The sequence below is a fragment of the Zea mays genome, chromosome 5, assembly GCF_902167145.1.
Source record: "Zea mays cultivar B73 chromosome 5, Zm-B73-REFERENCE-NAM-5.0, whole genome shotgun sequence".
Classification (NCBI taxonomy): domain Eukaryota; kingdom Viridiplantae; phylum Streptophyta; class Magnoliopsida; order Poales; family Poaceae; genus Zea; species Zea mays.
The window spans coordinates 128,044,024-128,059,946 of NC_050100.1; the positions used below are offsets into that span (position 1 = coordinate 128,044,024).

Below are 15,923 nucleotides of genomic sequence, written 5' to 3' on the forward strand. Positions count from 1 at the left end.
TTAATGATGGGCGAGTTGAACTACTTCCTTGGGTTCCAAGTGAAGCAACTCAAGGATGGCACCTTCATCTCCTAAACGAAGTACACACAAGATCTTCTCAAGCGGTTTGGGATGAAGGACGCCAAGCCCGTGAAGACACCTATGGGAACCGGCGGGCATGTCGACCTCAACAAAGGAGGTAAGTCCGTTGATCAAAAGGCATACCGGTCTATGATAGGTTCCTTGCTTTATTTATGGGCTAGTAGACCAGACATTATGCTAAGTGTATGCATGTGTGCTAGATATCAATCCGACCCCAAGGAATGTCACCTTGTGGCCGTTAAGCGAATTCTTAGATATTTAGTTTCTACGCCTTGCTTCGGGATCTGGTATCCAAAGGGGTCTAACTTTGACTTGGTTGGATATTCAGACTCCGATTATGCCAGGTGCAAGGTTGATAGGAAGAGCACATCGGGGACGTGCCAATTTCTAGGAAGGTCCCTGGTGTCATGGAGTTCAAAGAAACAAACATCTGTTGCCCTATCCACCGCTGAGGCCGAGTATGTTGCCGCAGGACAATGTTGCACGCAACTACTTTGGATGAGGCAAACCCTCCGGGACTTTGGCTACAATCTGAGCAAAGTTCCACTCCTATGTGACAATGAGAGTGCAATTCGCATGGCGGATAATCCTGTTGAACACAGCCGCACTAAGCACATAGACATCCGGCATCACTTCCTGAGAGACCACCAGCAAAAGGGAGATATGGAGGTGTACCATAATAGCACCAAGAACCAGCTAGCCGATATCTTCACCAAGCCGTTGGATGAGAAAACTTTTTACAGGTTGCGTAGTGAGCTAAATGTCTTAGATTCGCGTAACTTGGATTGATCTATAGCATACATGTGTTTTATGCCATTGATCATGTTACTTCATGCATTTATGTGATTTGTTGCTTATTTATGGTGCTCAAGTTGTGCAAGGGATCCCCGGACCTCAAAAGTCCATGTGTGAATGATGCACATATTTAGGGGGAGATGTGCTACAACTTGACCCTTTGAGACTAATATATTTGTTTGAGTATACTTGATGTAGTCTCAAAGGTGCATTGAAAGGAAAAGGTGAACTTGGACAATGAAAAGACTTCCACTGCACTCCGGTATTAGTGTACTTAATTCCAAGTTCATTCTTATGCTCTAGTTGCCTTTTCGCTCTTAATTGACATTTTTGGTGAGGCAATGGGGTTAAAGGGGCTGATGATAATCCTGTTTTGGTGCTTAATGCCAAATGGGGAGAAATTAAGGCCAAAGCAACCGGATCAGCCAACCACTTGAGAATTTTGAAAAGAGTAAAGTTAGAATTTGATTTTTGTCAAAATACTCTAATTGCAAAATTTGGTCTCTTATGGGGGAGGATTTTGATTATGTGAAAAAGGGGGAGTTTTTGGCACTTGATCAATTTCACTCTTGGATTATCTCTCTTTGTGCCTAAACAAGTGAGTTTGACTTAGAGATAGGAAAAATGATTTGATTCACAAAAACAAACCAAGTGGTAGCAAAGAATGATCCAGATATGCCAAATTATAGTCAAAAACAATTTGGCCCTCATTTGCATTGATGTTGCACTTATTTTGGTTGCTTTTTGATGTGTTGGCATAAATCACCAAAAAGGGGGAGATTGAAAGGGAAATGTGCCCTTGGACCATTTCTATAAGTGTTTTGGTGATTAAGTGTCCAACACAAATGTCTTGAACTCTTTATGTGTTAAACAAGCAAAAGGTGCAAATCATATAACATGTACGTTTCTAGACTTAGTACATTGTTTTGAGTACTAACATATTTTGTCTAAGTGCTAGAAACAGGGAATAAAGAATTGGAAAAAGACTTGGCTCTGTGCAGCCAACTCCAGCTCGGCTTGGCACAACGAACTGTCCGGTGGTGCACCAGACAGTGCCCGGTGCGCCAGGCTGGTCTGCGTGAAAAGGCCGCTCTCGGGACTTGATGGCGGCGTACGGCTATAATTCACTGGACCGTCTAGTGGCGCACCGGACTGTCCGGTGAGTCATCCGCGGCGAACTCGTCACCCTCGAGAAAAGCAAAGGGGCGACATGGCTATAATTCACCGGACTGTCCGGTGGTGCACCAGACTGTCCGGTGAGCCAACGGTCGCCAGCGCCAACAGTCGGCCGCGCAATCTTCGCGCGACACGTGGACTGCTCCAACGGTCGGCTGGTGCACCGAACTGTCCGGTGTGCACCGGACAGTGTCCGGTGCGCCAATCAGCCCAGAGGAGAAATGGTCGGATATGCCAAATTTGGAAGAAGATCAAGCACTGGACCATCTACAGGACATGTCCGGTGGCGCACCGGACTGTCCGGTGCGCCACTCGACAGAAGGCAAGGATAGCCTTCCATGTTGATCTTCAACGGCTCCTAGCTGCCTTGGGGCTATAAAAGGGACCCCTAGGCGCATGGAGGAGTAACCCAAGCATTCTCTGTGTATTCTAAAGCATCCAGACTCCGCTCCCATGCATTTGATTCTCTGTGTTAGCGATTTGAGCTCCATTTGAGTTGCGAACTCCGTGTGTTGTACTTCGAGCTCAAGTTGTGACTTGTGTGCGTGGTTGTGCTGTGGATTTGAGTCTTGTGTGTGTTGCTCTCCCCTCCCTTACTTCTGTGCTTCTTGTGTGATCATCATTGTAAGGGCGAGAGGCTTAAAGTTGTGGAGATTCCTCGCAAATGGGAGAAAAACTAAGGAAGAAAGCCGTGGTATTCAAGTTGATCATTGGATCGCTTGAAAGGGGTTGAGTGCAACCCTCGTCCATTGGAACGCCAAAACGTGGAAGTAGGCAAGTGTTACTTGGCTAAACCACGGGATAAAAATCACGTGTCTCGTGTGCTACTTATTGTGATTGCTTTGTTCACCCGAGAACGTTTCTTAGCCACTTGACTACACTAACATCTTGATAATCAAGTTTGTGGCTATTTAGTGTTTATATTTTACAGGATCACCTATTCACCCCCCCTCTAGGTGCTCTCACAAGTCAGCGTGAACAGTACAGGGGTACTGTTCATCTATTTATAGGCACAAGGCGCAGCCTGTGCAAAATTACATTCATGCCCTTTATGTTTACTATCGACTTGAGGACAATCTATCGAGGACTAAATAGCCTTTTCCTCTTTAAGTCGGTTCCGTTTTCTGCTACTGAGCCGAAGCTTCCCTGCACGTAGCCTCGGAACTGATTCAACCTTCGTCCCGACCATGCTTTTCATATTGTGTACAACTTCACTCCGAGTCCGAAGGTTCCTATACATATATTATACTTGGGAAACATTGTTAATAGTGTTTTTGAGGACCTTCGGAAGACGAAGGCCCCCAACACAGAGGGAGAGGAACTGCGTTACTTTTGGGAAGGGAGGTCGCGCTCTGAAGAAGAAGGTATCTGGGTGACAACTATGGTCAAGCCTCGAGTAGATAATCCAGTGATGGGTGGCTCGCACTTTGGATCGTTAGGTCGCACACCTAGAGAAGGGGCAGGCAGAGCCGCTAATAAGATACTTCAAGATTTGTTGGACCGTTTTCCTAGGGAGATTGCCACCGCCATGCCTGAAGTCTTTCTTAGGGGTGATATTTTCAACCCTAAGTGGGACCAGGCAGAAGGTAGAGCTCTAACAAGAGGTGACAGTGAGCAGCAGCACAGCGACACCACAGCGTCCAGTGCTATGTTTGCAGTGATGCAGTTGTATAACAACACAGAGCACAGTTTGGGGATGGTCAACAATTCTCTTGCTAAGGCTCAAAACTAGTTGTACCCGGCTCAGGAAGCGCATGCTGCAGAGCTAGCCCAAGTGCAAGAGAAGCTAGCCCAAGTTACGCTTGAGAAAGATGAAGTCGTCCAGGTCAGAGATGTGGTTGTTTTGGACAATGTGCTGTGGATTGGCGAATGCCAGGACTACTAGACCTTGCTGGTGGAAATTATGAGAGAAAGGAATACAACTTTGTTTGGGGTAGCACAACTCAGGGCAACATAGGTCAACCTAATGTAGCAGCTGAACAATGCAAAAGCTTGGAACGCTAATCTGCATGAGGAGGTTCACCAGCTGTATGCCCAGCTCAATCTAATCAACCCGCCAGAACCAGAAGAAGCAAATGTCGCAGCAGCCAACAATGGAGGTGTAATCTCTGAGGCCAGTAGCGTGCAGGAGTAGTTGTTAACTGTCGCTAGAGGATAGGCTAACCCTTTTGGATAGTGTTCCTAGAAGTAGGAACATGACTCATGGTGTAAGGCCGATGTACTGATGGCTTCTGACGCAGGTGTACATGTTTGGGAAAAACACTCTTTTGGTTGGTTGTGCATGTGAGTGGAACAATTTGCTTGTATGTGCATTTATTTATTATTATGTGATGATGTTGTTGTGCATGTTGGGATCTGGTTCTTGCCTTACGATTTTTCACATGAAGTTTTCTTCTATGAGATTTTTTACGGTATGATTTCCTTACTTCACATATGTGCAACATGACTCGCCGCTTACTCATAATGAAAATGTGCAGATGGTGACTACTCGCCGCATTAACCCAGGGGCCGCTAGGGCTTCTGGTAGTGGTAACCAGGAGGGTGACCAAGAAGCACCACTTCCTCCACCTCCGCCATTCACACCTGAGCAGTTCTTCGCACAATTTCTTGGAGCTCAGAGGAACATGGAGAACTTGCAGCAGAACATGGAGGCAGAACTTCACAACATTGCTAACAACACCTGCCATGGGCAGCCTCAGGAAGCTCATGGAGTCAACCAATATAGCAGCTTCAAGGATTTCATGGATACCAGGCCACCGATATTCAAGGAAGCAGCAGAACCCTTGGAGGCAGATGAATGGATCAACACGATGGAATAGAAGTTTTGTCTATTGAGACTTTTAGACGATCTCAAGATAGAATATGCAGCGCACCAATTGCAAGGACCTACAGGGATGTGGTGGTCTCATTTCCGCACCGCTTACCCTGAAAATGCTCCCATTCCTTGGTACCAATTCACCGCAACTTTCAAAGGGAATTACATTCCACCAGGCTTAATGGCAATGAAGGTGTCAGAATTCATGAGGTTAACTCAGGGCACGCAATCAATGACAGAGTATCTACATGCTTTGAACAATCTGTCACGGTACGTGCCTGACTATGTGGACACCGAGGCTAAGAAGATCACTAGTTTCAAGAGGGGCTTGAGCCCAAAGATGATGAAAAGTATGGGAATTTCCTCCCGCACTTCCTTCAACGATTTCGTCAACGACTGTTTGTCTTAAGAGAACAACAACAATCTCTACGCTATGGCAAAGGGGCGTAAAAGGCCTTTGGAATCAGGAATATCATAGCCCCGAACCACCATAGTTACATGACCAAATTTCAGGCCAATGATACCTGGAGCAAGATTTCGCCCTCCTCCAAAGAAGAAGAATCAGCAACAGGGATTCATGGGTCAGAAAGCATTTAAGGTGGCCCTACCATGTGCAAAGGCTGGACCAGGAAGTTCAACGAGTGGTACAGCTCAAGTGAAGGGACCATGCTACAACTGTGGATAGATGGGGCACTTCGCCAAGTTTTGTCCTCGCCCTAAGAAGAAGAACGACGTCTATCCCGCTCGAGTGCATCTCAACACTGCATACGAGATTGCTGACGGAGAACTTGTGATGGCTGGTACGTTTCTTGTGAACGATCACCCCGCAGTTGTACTATTTGATTCCGGATCTTCTCATTCTTTGATGAGTACTGCTTTTGCTCACCGCTTTGACCATTCATCAGTAGAAGTGGGTCATAAGTACCGGATAAGCTTAGCTAGGGCTAAGGTTTTCACAAATCGTATAGTCCAAGGGGCAACCCTCAAAATTGAGGGAAGAGAATTTCGAGCCCAATTGATAGTTATTCTAGGATTATCCTTAGATGTGATCATGGGAATAAATTGGATGTGGGCTTGGGATGTCATCCTTGACACGCAAACCGAACCTTGTCGCTAAGGGAGCCGCGAGGCACCGAAATGTTTCGGATAACCTTACCTCGCCTTGAGCTGACCAATATATCCTTTGCAACTCAAGCAACCTGAATTCAAGAGATCCTAGTAGTTTGTGAGTTTTCTGATGTTTTTCCTAAAGATTTGCCGGTATTTCCACCTAAGCGAGATGTGGAGTTTGCTATAGAGCTTAAACCAGGCACAATACCAATGTCCCGAAGACCCTATAAGATGCCACCAAATGAGCTGGTAGAATTGAAAATTCAACTGAAGGGTCTATTGGACAAAGGTTTGATTAGACCTAGCACCTCCGAATGGGGCAGTTCCGCTCTATTTGTGAAGAAGAAGGATCAATCCTTGCGAATGTGTATAGATTATCGTCCTCTCAATGTGGTAACCATCAAAAATAAGTAGCCTCTACCCCGAATAGACATTTTATTTGATCAGCTGTCTAAGGCTAAGGTATTTTCAAAGATTGATCTTAGATCAGGGTATCATCATATCAGAATTCGCCCCCAGGATATTCCGAATACCACATTTCCACCAGATACAAACTATATGAGTATTTAGTCATGTCAATTGGCTTGACCAATGCTCTTGTCTACTTTATGTACTTGATGAACTCAGTCTTTATGCCAGAGCTGGACCGATTTGTCGTAGTATTCTTCGACGACATACTAGTCTACTCCGAGTGTGAAAAGAGGCATGAAGAGCATCTGAGAATCATGCAAACTAGACTTAGGGAGCACAAATTATATGCCAAGTTTAGTAAGTGCGACTTCTGGCTCAAGGAAGTGCAATTTCTAGGGCACATCTTGTCAGAAAATGGGATATCAGTGGACCCAAGCAAAATTCAGCAAGTAATGGAATGGAAGGCACCTACCTCAGTTTCAGAAATCAGAAGTTTCCTAGGATTGGCCAGATATTACTGTCGCTTCATACCAGACTTCTCAAAGATTGCCAAACCGATGACGCAATTGTTGGAGAAGGACTGTAAGTTTTCTTGGACAGCGAAGTGTGAAACAACTTTTCGTACCTTATGAATGTTGTTGACCACGGCGCCTGTCTTGGCTCAACCGGACATTGAGAAACCCTTTGATGTGTTTTGTGACGCATCGGGTATTGGACTTGGTTGTGTTCTTATGCAAGATGGCAAGGTGATTGCTTACGCATCACGCTAGCTAAGGAAGCACGAGGTTAACTACCCAACGCATGACTTGGAACTTGCCGCCGTAGTCCATGCATTGGAAATTTGGAGGCACTACCTACTTGGGAATGTGTGTAATATCTTCACGGATCATAAAAGTATAAAGTACATCTTCACCCAACCTGAACTTAACATGAGGCAACGCAGGTGGCTCGAGCTAATCAAGGACTACAACATGCAAGTGCACTATCATCCGGGAAAGGCTAATGTTGTGGCTAACGCTTTGAGTCGGAAGTCACATTGCCACAATCTTCAACCACTCCTAGAGTATGGATTTAACTTGTTACACCTAGCAGTGCTACTCAACATTCAAGTTCATTGCTCACTAGAGGATCAGATCATCCAAAAGCAGAAATCCGACAAGGGCATATTTCACATCAAGGAAAGGATGAAGAGCGAACCCAATAGCCGCCTCAAGCTTGATGAAAGGGGTATACTGTGGTTTGATGAGCGTCTGGTCGTACCAAAAGATCAAGAGCTCCGAACCAAAATCTTGGATGAAGCTCACCAATCCAAACTATCGATTCATCCCGGAAGCACCAAAATGTACTGTGATCTGAAAGCAAAGTTTTGGTGGACAAAGATGAAGAAAGAGATTGCAGCGTATGTTGCGAGATGTGATAATTGTTGCAGAGTCAAGGCTATCCACATGAAGCCAGTTGGCCTATTGCAGTCATTATATGTGCCTAAATGGAAATGGGAGGAGATCAGTATAGATTTCATTACTGGACTTCCTATTACTCAAAAGGGCAATGACTCAATATGGGTGATTGTGGATTGACTCACCAAATCAGCTCATTTTCTTCCTATCAAAACAACGTATCGACCACCAAAGTATGTGGACATTTATATCGCAGAAATTGTTTGGCTACATGGAATCCCGAGAACCATTATGTTGGATAGTGGGACGCAATTCACAGCTCACTTTTGGGAACAACTACAGAAAGGTTTGGGGACTAAGCTCGTGCATAGCTCAGCTTATCACCCTCAAACCTCGGGCAGACTAAAAGGATAAATCAGATCCTGAAAGACATGCTAAGAGCCGATGTGCTGTCGTCGAAAGGATCATGGGAATCATGGCTACCGTTGGCCGAGTTTTCCTACAACAACAGTTAACAAAGTAGCATCAAGATGGCTCCATTCGAAGCGCTGTATGGAAGAAGATTGTCACACACGGTTTTAAGGAACAAAGCCGGGTGCATCTCATACATGCGCTAAAGGAGACAACATATACAATAACAGAGTGTATAGAGATAAATGTCACAATATAATCAGAGTATTTATTACATAGCGGAAGTCTTACAAAATAAAATATAAATATAGATCAAACTAAAATCCATCCTTGGCGCCAGAAAGTCAACTGGGAGACGACACCTAGATCGAATCGAACTCCTCGTTGTGTGGGAGGGTGTGAGACAGCAAGGGTGAGCTCACACATGTTCATCGCTCAACAAGTTGTGGGGAATAATGTGGCATGAACTCACCAAAGGTGGGAGTTCATGTGATGTGTAAAGCAGATCAACAATAGGGGTTAAAGCTGAGCATTTCTTTTAAAAAGTTGGTCAAATTTTATTAGCAGTTACTAAATGTAAGTAAATACCAAATCGTAATAAATAATAAATAAAAGTAATAATAAAATAATCCCAAATGCGATGCAAATGACAAATTGAGTTTTAATTCCATAGATTAATCATGTGAGGGTCTGAGCTGCTCATGACCGTGAGCACGGCTAGTATACCAGTTTTGTACTCTGCAGCGGTTGCGCATCTTTACCCACAAGTCATGTTACCCATCTGCCAAGAGACGGCCAATCCCATACACCTCTACCGAGGAGGCGAGGTAGGGTAAAACTACGAGGCCTTTACAAAGTTCCACTAGCTTCCAAAAACCCGCTACAGTTTATAGGAAGCTCTAGTGCAGGGATCCCTTGCCTGACCGCCATCGCAGCAAAATCAACCCAAGGACCTCCCTACACTGACCACTCCCCTACTGCCCTTGCCCCTTTTGGGTAAGGTAGTCATCCACTAGCTTTCCTAGTTAATCAACCAAGGGCATCCCATACTACCCTTGTGGTAGCACTATTTTCCTGGGTGGTCGCTCCATGTTCCCATTAAGATAATGATCTTAACATGAACAGTAATAATAAACAGATAATAAAAGTGTAATCATGAATAGTGTATCTCCATACCCAAAACCACAATAAGCAATAGCAAGTACTACCCAAAAATATTCAGTGGCAAAACAAGGTATAAAGATAACCAAAACTGGGGTAACCTATTGGATCCCATCAAAATTAACCTATGCAGATCATTATGATTAATAAGAACATGGCTAGGTAAAAAGAAGTGATCAAGGGCAAAACTTGCCTGAGACTTGAGATTCCAGGTACCAGGGTGATTCTTCAGATCCTTGAAACCTCGCGCTAGCCGTAGCAATACAAACAAACATGGTATAGACAAAATTAACATCACACCAAACATAAGAACAAACTGAATAATAATGATCTACACGTCGCTACGAGATCGTGGGATCGAGAACTACTAAGATCAGAGTTACGATTAAGGAGTTATGATTTTATAGAGGATTTATGTGATTAGAATATTAAACTATATTATAAATTGGTTAATATAAATCATATGAGAAATTATTTTATAAATAATTATCTCAACTTTAATCAAAGTCATTATTTGATTAAATATTATCTAGTTAAATTATAACCATAAAATTAGAATACTATATTAATATTAACTAAGTTAATCCAATAGACATAGATTAACCCAATTATAAAAGTATGGGATATCATATAATAAATGTTGCTATTGTGTTGTAGATACTTATACGAAGCTAACGCAACTTGAACGAGTCAATTCGGAGTTAAGATGGAGAAGTTATGAATTTCCGAAGTTGTCATGTACTTGGTATAAGATTAACTAGGAAATCAATTTTTAATGTGGATTTCATGTCAAAACAGAGACACTAATTGATAAACAATAATATTAAAAAACTATAGGAACTGGAATGAATTAATTTGGAGCTAGAATGGATTTTCTATGAATTAAATAAACTTCTGGAATTATTTTAAAACTAAAAATCATTTTATAATTGAATTTCTGAATTTTCCTATGATTCTAGACTGCGCCTCAACTAAACAGAAACGCAGGGGCATCGGGGTAAGAATCCCAAGGCTCAGTAAATCCAGAACTGGACTGTGGGTTAGTTATCCTTAACCCGAGGGACTCATATGTTAAACCGTCACAGCGAAGGGGTATCGTCAGATAAGGACCGTCCGATCAGAAGCGATCGGATCAGATTAGATCTAGATTGTTAACGACATGGGTACACGACCGGATTTCTCCCATAACCCTGATTCCCATCCGACCGCCCGATTACGAACAGACTGCCACGATTTAATGGATCGCGATCGCCCAGGGATCACAAGATCGAAGATAACCGCTTCGAAGTCCGTCGGGTGAAGGGGTACACTCGATCTAATCCTGACCGCTCGCTCACAATCCGACGGCGTGCCTAAGTTCTTCCACCACGCGATGACCAGAGGAGGCGGAGTAGAGGCCCGTGGCGGCCCTCCATCGGCGCATGGTGAATCCGGCGAACCGACACCCGAATCCCATGGACGATGGGCGCTATACACTAGATAGAACAAGGCGATTGCCATGGAAGGTAGCTCACCGATGACGGCACGCAGCAGAGTCCCGCCGTCGAGGAAGGATGGCCCTGGCGGAAATCCCCAGCTCCGGTGAGCAATTCCGGCACCTTGGCAGCAATACGGCGTCCAATCCGGGCACGTACACACGTGGTGTACACTAGGGATTACCCTCGGCCGAATAAGGAGGGGCTTGACAATGAGGATTGCATAGTTCACTGGAGACAGAGGCGGCGGATCTTTTTCGTACAGGCGCACGACGGTTGTTCCTATTGGGCACTGGTCGTGGTGGCAGATAGGTCTACCGCAGGCACGGTAGAGGTGAAGAAGAGCTCGAGCTGGAGGCTCCCGAGCTCGGCGACGGAAGTGGGCTAACAGTTTGAGCCACGGAGGTGCGGAGGGGAGAGGATGAGCAGCGCGCGATCGAGGTGTGTCGTGGCGGCGGCAACGTTGGATGGAGAGAAAGCGAGGCTTGAGGGGGATATATCTATATACCGGGGAAGTGCTCGGCCAACGGCCGGGCCACAAGCTTCGGTAATCCCGCCCCGCACCGCGCCATTCACGGCGAGATAGTTGACTACGTTGCGCACGGGGTCACGTGCGATGTCCGCCCGATTCGTTGGCGAAGAAGAAGCCCTGGCAGAGGGGCCCCACACGGCAGCGATAGGCCAGGCACGCACGGTGGGTGAAGTGGCTGTGGCGTGCATGCGGAGCCGGGCTGAGGAAGGCTGAAAGAGTGGGCCGACCAGGGTAATTCAGCCCAGGTAAGTATTTCTTCTCTTTTTTTCCTTTTATTAATTCTAGTTTAAATTTCTAATTCAGCCCAGGTAAGTATTTCTTCTCAAGATTCAAACTAAGTATTTCTTCTCAAGATTCAAACTAAGTTCAAATTTCTGGTTTAAACTTTTCAAATTCCTAAATAGCAAATATGATCTAGTTATGAATATAAACACTACTATTTTCGGTATTAGTATTTTTCCTTCAAATAAATGCTTCTGGAGGTAATATTGGTGAAAGAAACATTTGTTAAATTAAAATAGGAAACTCCCTATTATTTATTTTTCTAAGATTTGAGATTACAATCTAAATGTTATAAGTCTAATTTAAATCTGAGTCGTTAACCCTAATATTATTTTTATTTGTTTAATCATTTAGAAGGATAAATCATATACTAGAGTCAGTCCCATTATAATTCCTCAAAGAGAGCAAAGTGATTTCCAACTTTCTCAAAAATGTATTTTTAGGGTTTACAAAGATGTAGAACACTTCTCAATTGGGTCGAAGCCAGAGAACGAAGGTTCTATGGCAACGACTTAATTTCTGAAGCCGAAGAGAAGGTTCGAGTTATTCGTCAGAACATGGAAACAACACAATACCACTAGAAGAGTTATGTTGACCAAAGACGAAGACCACTGGTGTTTCAAGTCGGAGATTTTGTGTATCTTAAAGTACCACCACTGAAAGGCGTGCAAAGATTTGGGGCAAAGAAGAAACTTGCTCCAAGATATGTAGGACCTTATTAGGTTATCGAAAGGAAGGGAGAAGTGGCCTACAAAATTCAGTTGCCGGAGGACATGAGCACGACCTTTGTCGTGTTTCACGTATCTCAACTGAAGAAATGTCTTAGAGTACTCGATCGAGAGAGTAGAAGTCAAGGATCTGAAGATTAGGTTAGACTTGGTATATCAAGAACAACCCTCGAAGTTTTGGACACTAAGTGCCAAATTACCAGGAACAGTACGGTCAAGACGTATAAAATTCTATGGAGTCACCACCATGAGCGTGACGCAACCTGGGAGACGGATGCCTATCTGTGAGAAGTTTACCCTAACTTTTACCAAAAATGGTTTCTAACCTTAAAATCTAGTGGCGAGATTCCTTTAAGGGCTAGTCTAGAAGCCCACTTTCTCGGGGGGATCCGGCCTTTTTCCCGGCGAGAAAACCCCGCGTGAGAATGGGCCACGAGTAATTTTCCCGACCTGTTCGGAGCCTGGTTCCCCGGGTTAGCGTCTCCCTCAAATTGGCAAAACACCAGGGGAACGCTTCCTCGAGCCGTGACCCCAGGCAAGTTTCCCCACGAGCGAGGGGCGACGAATCGAGGGCCTCTGACCACGACCGCGATGAACTGAGTGGAGACAGTCGTCTCCACGCCACCATCCAGCTCGGATCCATCATCTACGCACCACCATCTATCATTTCTGCTCCGACGTCTGCTCTACAGTCATCCACGCCGCCATTGTTTGTCCATGATGCGATCGCGAGCAGGACATCCACCGCTCGTCGTCCACCATCCCTGGCTTGCCGTCCTCCGCGCATCATCCCCATCTCTGGCTTGAGGTATTCAACGATGTTCACACTCTTCTCGTACCATACATACTAGCTTGGGTTTTGAATAATTCCCCATTTTGATGTTAGATACAGTACAAAACCGACTCTCTTCCAAGATCCGAACCCCGGACTATCCAAGATCCAAACCTGGGTCTAGTGAGGTATGCCTCCTCCAAGTAAACCTAGGTCTAGTGATGAATTCATTTGTTGATGCATCAAGAAAACCTAGGCTTTTCAACTTAAATCCCCTTGGGGTTGTAGACCTCAAAGGCAATGCTAGTTTCAAGCCAAGATAAAGTCATGAGCATCCCAGGATAATTTAGCACAATGTAAATGTGAGGCAAAGTTAATTTTTAGAGTACTTGTGGATTCAGTTGTTCCTGTGTGTTAATGCCTAAACTTGAATTTAACTCTGCTCATTTTTGAGAGATTTGAGGAGCACATACGAAACTTTGCGATTGTTATTAACTTCACGATATGTCTGGTGAATTCTAGACCATATCTTTCTAGATTTTACCCTAAATGATGTGAATGTCCCAAAATTCATACATAACAACAGCTACATACAATTGAGCATTTTATTTCGGCCTGAATCATTTAGACATTGTAAAATCTTATAAAATAACCATATAGCATGGAATTTACCTTTTATTTTATATTGTGAATCATCTAGACATCGCAATTGCAAACATCTTGTAAGACATTGAAATAGCATTTTGTTTTGCTTGACAAGAATTCAAAGTTTAAGAAGGGCTGAATATGACAAGAGTGTTAATCAACATAGTCAAATAAATTATATAACACAGTTGAAGCATAAATACTTCCAAAAGACGTGATATCAAGACTGATAGTCTGATACTATGATATCTAATCACATACTGACTTTTCCATTACGTAGAGCATTGAATTCATCTACAAAGCACTTGAGCATTTCTAACATTTTCCAAATCCAATCACAACTGATTTGATTTGCTACCAGATCAGTCAACTGATGTTCAACATGGTCAGTGGGAATGGCAAATTGTAGTCTTGTAGGGTTTGTCCTGACCTAACCACTTCTGGTTTAGATAGAATTTCCTCAGATGAGTAATACAAGGATGGCATGTGCTAACGGTTTCAAGATGATACAATAAGTCTAAACTTATTTACCTCACTAGACCATTCAGCTGGTTAAATTTTACATTCTGCTGAACTATTAAGCTAAACCATTCTGTTCTGGCATATTGATTCTGCTGGTTAAATTTTACAAGTGTATGATGTTTATCTGCATAGCCTTGTTCAAAATCTTTGTGAGAGCATTCGGTATTGTCTTGAGCATAAATGCTTATCATGCTTTTTGCTATGATTATGTGTTGCTTATGTAGTTTCTTGTTTTCTCTAGATATGGGTTCTTGGGAAGAGCTAGTTAGGAAGTTTTTGTTGGAGGAAGAAGAAGACGATGAGGAGTTTTTCTTTATTCTTCTCCCTGCTATACTTCAATTCCTCTATGAAGAGAAAAGGTCTATCCATACCTCCTCTCTCTCCGGTGCCCAGAAGGTTAAGGAGATTCTTGAAGGGCATGAGAGTTGGTGCAAGTCTAAGTTTTGAATGGAGCCAGGAATATTTAGAGCCACATCATATTTCCTTAGAAGAGAGGGTTTGTTATGTGATACACGAGGAGTTAAAGTTGAAGAGCAGCTTGGGATGTTCATGTATATGATCTCCCACAATACCAGTAACCAAATGCTTCAAAAGGCTTTCCAACATAGTGGAGAGACTATCTATCGAAAAATATCAGAAGTTTTCGATATAGTTCCCACTCTAACTCAGCGGTTTGTGAAGCTTCCCAATTCTATCTAGACGCATCCAAAACTTATAACAGATTCTAGGTCCATGCCCTTTTTTCAGGTGACCTGTCAATAGTAAACATGATTTCCTTAGTTTTTTCCCTTTAACATGCCCTAAACTTCCTCTCCTTTTATACAGAATTGCATTGGAGCAATTGACGGAACCTGTAACACCCCTGGTGTTACTGGCACTAAAACATGAGCATAACATCATGCGCATTGATATTTCATGTTGTTTGTTACACCTAGAATGCATTCACTAGGTAAAATTTCAAAATAAGTTGTGATGATGTGACTTAAGGTGTACTTAATACTAGGGTAGGGTACTTAACCCTAGAATTAGGGCCTATGGATGAAAGTGAAGCGAAGATGAGCAATGTCTTAAAAGTCATTAGAAATGTACACAAGATATCAAGAGTGATGGCTTTGAGTGTCACAAAAACCCTAAAAGAAACCCTAGAAAACCCTAATTGGAACTCTAGGGGTCAATTCAAATTCTATTTACTTTTGGACCAAAGTGCAAATATCAAAGTGATAGAACACCAAAAACCAAGTAACTTTCACATTGAAGGATTTTCAAGTAGTATGGAGAGATTTGGACTTATTTGCAAAATATCCCATGGACACCCATGTGGCTAAGTCCGAAATTCAGTGAAATGGAGTCAACTTTGGAGCCTTGTAAGTTCTTGATTCATAAAGATTTTGTCCTAGGTCAACACATCAAATTTGTAGAGCTATGATAGGGGTACAACTTTTCTTAAGTGACTGAGCCTTGATGTTGTATAAAAATTGAAGATAAACTGGCCTGAAGATGGACTGTCAGTCACCACTGATGACTGAATCATGACCACCAGTGACATTGGCAGAACTTTGAGATCAATTTTGAGTAGGATCCAGCGATTATTTGATTTTGAATGCTATAGC

At 43.4% G+C, this 15,923-nt stretch overlaps 1 pseudogene; it reads left to right on the forward strand.

The window, feature by feature from the left end:
* The first annotated feature begins 14,556 nt into the window (after positions 1 to 14,556).
* Positions 14,557 to 15,075, forward strand: LOC109939763 (uncharacterized; annotated as a pseudogene).
* Positions 15,076 to 15,923: the final 848 nt, after the last annotated feature.